General features: G+C 36.1%; 1 pseudogene; it reads left to right on the top strand.

Moving 5' to 3' along the window:
* The first annotated feature begins 1,007 nt into the window (after positions 1 to 1,007).
* LOC120779548 lies at positions 1,008 to 2,278 on the top strand (annotated as a pseudogene).
* The last annotated feature ends 3,903 nt before the right edge of the window (positions 2,279 to 6,181 follow it).

Genomic DNA, 6,181 nt, shown 5'->3' with positions numbered 1-6,181 from the left:
GTAATGCGTATGAAGAGTAAATGAGAACATCGTCTATATACACATACGCAAATTTGCCAATATATGGTTTCATGATATCATCGATACACCTTTGAAAAATTCACGGAGCATTTTTCAGTCCAAAAGGCATGCGAAGAAATTCATATTTGGCTCCATTTACACTAAAAGCTGTTTTCTCTCTGTCAGATTCTTTAATAAGAATCTAGGGAAATCCAGATTCCAAATCTAAAGTTGTAAATATTTTTGCATTACCAAGATTTTATATAGTCATAGCTACATCAAGTATGGGGTATCTATCTGTAATAGTTTGAGCGTTTAGCTTTTGAAAGTCTACAACCATTCTGCGTTTAGGTTTCCCTTGTTCGTTGGTACCTTTTTTAGAACTGTTCAAATGGGTGAATTGTACGGACTTTTACTAGGTTAGATTATTTCACTTTCTAAAAGTTTAATTTTTTCTTTGTTAATAAAAATCATTCGTCCTAATTGTGGCTTGTACAGTGATAATAAATGGTAATATTGAGTTAGTACCTTCATTTTGTTGCATTATTTTTTCAATTTCAGATCTATATTTTTCATTGCTTACTGTATAATTAATTTTTTGCAAAATTTCTCTTTCTTTCTTGGCTTTATATTTATACTCGAAAATGTTAATCTCTGCTTTAACTGTTCTGAGTCCCTGTTCGCCCAGAAGAATATCAAATTCTTCTAATGCATCAGTTTCAAAAAATGTAAGGAAATTATCTAACCTATTAGGCGTGTTTTATTTGACCAGCAATTAACTTATTTTGTATGGAAGACTTAGTCAACATAATTATGTTGGCTTGTCATAAGCTATCATAGCTTGTATATTGGGCTAGAGGCATTGCCAGTTAAAATGTTTTTTTCATTCACAATAGCTATGATTTTTCTCAAAAAAAGTAGTTGGCAATAGCGACAACCCTTATTTTGACAGATAAAAATGTAAACAAATGAAAAATATATAAATGAAAAGTATAGAGGTGCACGAAATGGAAAATTTTATAAAAGATGCGGTAAGTAGGGATTTTAAATTAAAATTAAGACAAAATTAAATTTGTGTGTTTTCCAGTTGCTTGGTACTATGTGCACAAAGTCAAATAATGAATTGGTTAAGGAAATATTGACCATCCTTGCTGGTTTAGCAGCTGAATCAAGTTCGTCATCGGAGGATTCAGAACAAGAGCAGATAGAGCATCCAAATTGCTCTAATTTTGTGGACACCATAGATAATTTTGGAGATGAGGATTTCAAATCACACTTTCGTTTGAGCCGCACCACTTTAGATTACTTAATAGGTATGCTTTGTTTTTGTTATGAGACTGTTCTGTATGAGTATTTTTTGCAGGAAGATATGAGGAAAGTGAACAAACCTGTTTTGCTACGAAGTCCGGAAAAGCCAAAGTTCCTGCTAAAACAGTGATGTACATGTATGTATGGTACTTAAGTAATACAATTACCTGCAGACAACTAGCCGTATTGTTGGGTGTAACGAAGTCCACAGCATGGGCGATTGTTCGTCGGGTTGTCGCGTGGGTTATCTCAATAGGCCTGAGTTTGTTAAGTGGCCAACTGGAGATGCGTTGGAAGAAACAACTCGCAAGTTTTTACAAAGGAAACAAATACCAGTTGTTATTAATGTGAAATTGATTGTACCCATATAACAATTAATGCACCAATAAAAGACAAACATATATATTTTGATCGTAAACGTAATTATAGTGTTGTTCTGCAGGCCACTGTCGATCCTGATAAAGAATTTATTGATATTTATTGTGGTGAACCCGGATCATATCATGACTCTAGAGTGCTAAAAAGGTCAGCATTTTATAGAAAAGCGGAATATAATATGGAAAGTTTATTTCCAAATTCTACTTGTATTCTCGGGGACTCGGCATACCCTTGCAGAAATTACCTCATACCGGTGTTTAAAGATTATGGTTCGTTAATGCCCAATCAAATCAGTTTTAACAAAACACATTCTTTAGCAAGAATATTTGTTGAAAATGCATTTGGAGCACTGAAAGGACGTCTCCGAAGGCTTCTTAAATTTACGGAGCACAGAAATTTATGAGCAATTTCGAATTTAGTTGCAAATGCATGCATTATGTACAATATATGTATTATCACAAATGACGATACAATTATTGACCCTCAAATTGAAAGTGCCGAACCGGAGCCAGAACCTGCTAAAGAGCTGGCGAGAGAAGCAAGTGCAGATCGGCGGAATCAGTTGCTTACAGTTTTAACACGAAATAATTAATACATTCTAATTTTTTTTTTAAATGCACTCTTAGAGCAACATTTTCCATTTCCAATCTCAAATAATAAAATTATTTATAATTTTACGACATATTTGTTTTATATAATCACGTACATATACGTATGCATTTGCAGATTTGTATGTAAAAAATGTTCATTTTATTATAAGCTTGATTTTATATTTCCATTAAATAAAACAATACACATTCGTTATGAAATCAAGTAGCTTTTCTAATTTTTATTCACAAAAGACTGCTGTAAAATTTTTAATTTTTCTTATTCTATTTTCAGTTTTTTTTCTTCAATTTCTATTAGAATATCTTGTTTTTCGGCCATATCCTGTATTTCTTTTTCTATATTCGCGTAAAACTTCGCCTTTACTTCAGCACTTTTCCTTTTTTGTTCGATTTTTTTATCAAAATATCGTTCTTTAGCGCTTTTCCGATAACGACGATTTGGAATAGGATTTGCTGCGTTCGGCTCCTGTGAATACACTGCATTCGGTATGCATATGCTACGGCTTAGTGCAGACTGGCTCTGCCTTGAAATACTTGGCATATCGTCGAGCATTGTTTGAAAATCAGTTGAATCCTTACCTGTTTAAAAATATAAAAAAGCGAATGCAATATAAGCAATGCATAATGAACATTACATTTTAACAAACCACTAGACTCAACCAATGCCTCTTGAGGTTCTGTCCCAAAGTTTATGTTGTGGTTGTTGTACACCAAGCAACTTTCGACAAAAATTTCGTCCATTTCGCGCATATAAGGTACTGTGCACCGAGAAGTGCCAGTCTGCTTCTCGTTGTCTTTCGCTGTTTTGTAGGCATTCAAAAACGTTCGCATTTTTGATACAAGGGTAGCCGCTAATTGTTGTTCCTGTGGAAGCAAATGTAATAAATTTTTACAAAATAACTTTAAAATATTCTTACTGTAAATCCTTGATATACCATGTCCTCCAAGACGTTTTCCTCTCAGTGTAGCACTTCAGGAATAGAAGTGTCTCGGCCTTCGTCCAAACTTTTCTTTTGCTGTATATAAACGAAATAAATAATTATTTAGTTTGTGAAAAGTTTGTTTACAAATTTAAAAATTCAAATTTACCTTTTCTCCATGTCAAAAACTTCGTTACAATAAATTGAATATCAGCTGATTGTTATTGCCCGCGTTGCCAACATAATGCATATTTAAGCGAAAATGAGAAATAAGCTAAATGCGTTTTATTTGTCCATGGTTTAGCTATTAGCTTATGATGGTCAAATAAAACACGGCTAATATTATTATACTCTCGCAACAATGTTGCTAAGGAGAGTATTATAGTTTTGTTCACATAACGGTTGTTTGTAAGTCCTAAAACTAAAAGAGTCAGATATAGGGTTATATATACCAAAGTGATCAGGGTGACGAGTAGAGTCGAAATCCGGATGTCTGTCTGTCCGTCCGTCCGTCTGTCCGCCCGTCCGTGCAAGCTGTAACTTGAGTAAAAATTGAGATATCATGATGAAACTTGGTACACGTATTCTTTGGCTCCATAAAAGGTTAAGTTCGAAGATGAGCAAAATCGGCCCACTGCCACGCCCACAAAATGGCGGAAACCAAAAACCTATAAAGTGTCATAACTAAGCCATAAATAAAGATATTAAAGTGAAATTTGGCACAAAGGATCACATTAGGAAGGGGCGTATCTGGACGTAATTTTTTTGGAAGAGTGGGCGTGGCCCCGCCCCCCACTGAGTTTTTTGTATATATCTCGGAAACTACTATAGCTGTGTCAACCAAACTCAATAGAGTCGTTTCCTTTAGGCATTTCCATATAAAGTTCAAAAATTGAAGAAATCGGATATTAACCACGCCCACCTCCCATACAAAGGTTTTGTTGAAAATCACTAAAAGTGCCTTAACCGACTAACAAAACACGTCAGAAACACTAAATTTTACGGAAGAAATTGCAGAAGGAAGCTGCATTCAGGCTTTTTTTAAAAATTGAAAATGGGCGTGGCCTCGCCCACTTATGGACCAAAAACCATATCTCGGGAACTACTATACCGATTTCAATGAAATTCGATATATAATATTTTCTTAACACCCTGATGACATGTACGAAATATAGGTGAAATCGGTTCACAACCACGTCTTCTTCCAATATAACGCTATTTTGAATTCCATCTGTTGCCTTCTCTGTATAATATATAGTACATTAGGAACCAATGATGACAGCGGAATAAAACTTTACAAAAATACGGTATTTGAAAAATATGTAAATGACGTATAATGAAATCTCGATTATCACTTTATCATGCGAGAGGATAAAATGTTCGGTGACACCCGAACTTAGCCCTTCCTTACTTGTTTTTTTTTATTTTGATATTGAGAAACCATGAAAAGTTTTTACTTTTGTGGGTTTGATTGGAATAAACTCACCGATATTACATTTGGTACTTATGTAATTGTTTGTTGCTCCAGTGTCGATGAGGATATTAACTGCTTTGCCTGTATCCCTGCAGTGGCGTTGAAGACACGGCAATTGATTCACTCGCTTGAGAAAAACAAAGCCTGTCTTATATTCATAGTCGCTATGTTGTGGTGTGAGAGAGCCTAGTTCTTCTTCCTGTATTTTGTTTATTCGTTGTATCTTCTCTGGTGCGTTGTAATTGCGAGATGAAGGATTTTGGTGCCTCTTCTGTGGATCTCCTCGAATTGGGTTATTTGGAGCTAATCCTTGCATTTGACGGTTATAGCTGTTTTGTAAAGGTGCAGCTTTGAAGTTGGTGGGTCTTCTGTATTGCCGCGAGGAATCTACGTTCATTGTTTGGCACTGTGGGGTGGGTGCCCTCGGTGTATATTGCACTTGCACGTTTGGTCTATATCTTCGCTGACCATCGCGGTATCTTCTGTTTTGAAATGGTTGATGTTGCTGCTTGGGTGCACGTGTTTCTTCATGATGTCTTCTGTTTTGAAGGTGTTGATGTGGCATATTGTATTTCCTGTAGTTATCGTACTGAGGAAAATCGAATTGCAATTTCTCGTTGTCGTGGTATATCGTACTTGCGATGGCGTAGGCGGTTTCTAAATCCTTTGGATTGTGGCTGTAGAGGGTGCCGCTTGTATACTTGCTGTTCAAACCATGAATAAACGTTCTGACGGCTTCTTGATTCGCATACTTTTGCATTTCTGATGGGTCACCTGAGCTTCCCAATTCAATTTTTGTTAGAGCAAGATTCAATGCCCTGCGGACTTCGCAATGAAATTCAGCCAGCGTAAGTTTGATATGCGTAATCTTTTTCATTTCGTCTAGTAAGACGTAAAAATGTCTCTGGTCCGCATACGTGTAGGCGAGGCGATTTATGATTGAGTAGAAGTTGAACTTCGTGTTGTGGTTGATTAAAATATCGGCTTCTTCTCCTTCGAATGCAATATCGAAAGTGCGGTATAGTATGTCGGAGTTGTGGCATATTCTTTTATGTTTTCCATGTGCGTCCACGCACGTTTTCTCCAGGTTCTGTAATGATTTATATTGCCCGTGAAGTCTGGCAATGCTTTAAAAATATCCAGGTTAATGTGCATTTCGTTCATTATATTTAGTTTGCAGTCCTCGTGTTGATCCGTAATTGCCACATTTGATGGCAGACTGTTCTCCAGGGTAGCCACTCTTTGTTGGTTCTCAGTTAGAGATGTAGTTAAAGCAGCTATTTGAGCCCTGAGATTGGCAATCTCCTGTGCAGACATCTCGAAGTTGGGGATCAATAAGGGACGACGCAAATTGAACAGATTTTGTCTCTTTTTATGAGATTTTAGGAACTTCTTTTTTTCCTTCTTCAGGAACGTAGATTTTAGTTTTATCCCTTTATGTCAGGATATGGCAGGTTCAGTTCAAACGAAAAGAACGGTTGAGCCCCCAGTTA

Source organism: Bactrocera tryoni, unplaced genomic scaffold (genome assembly GCF_016617805.1).
Source record: "Bactrocera tryoni isolate S06 unplaced genomic scaffold, CSIRO_BtryS06_freeze2 scaffold_11, whole genome shotgun sequence".
Classification (NCBI taxonomy): Eukaryota; Metazoa; Arthropoda; class Insecta; order Diptera; family Tephritidae; genus Bactrocera; species Bactrocera tryoni.
The sequence above is the reverse complement of the archived record's forward strand: the minus strand, read 5'-3'. Positions and strand labels throughout refer to the sequence as shown.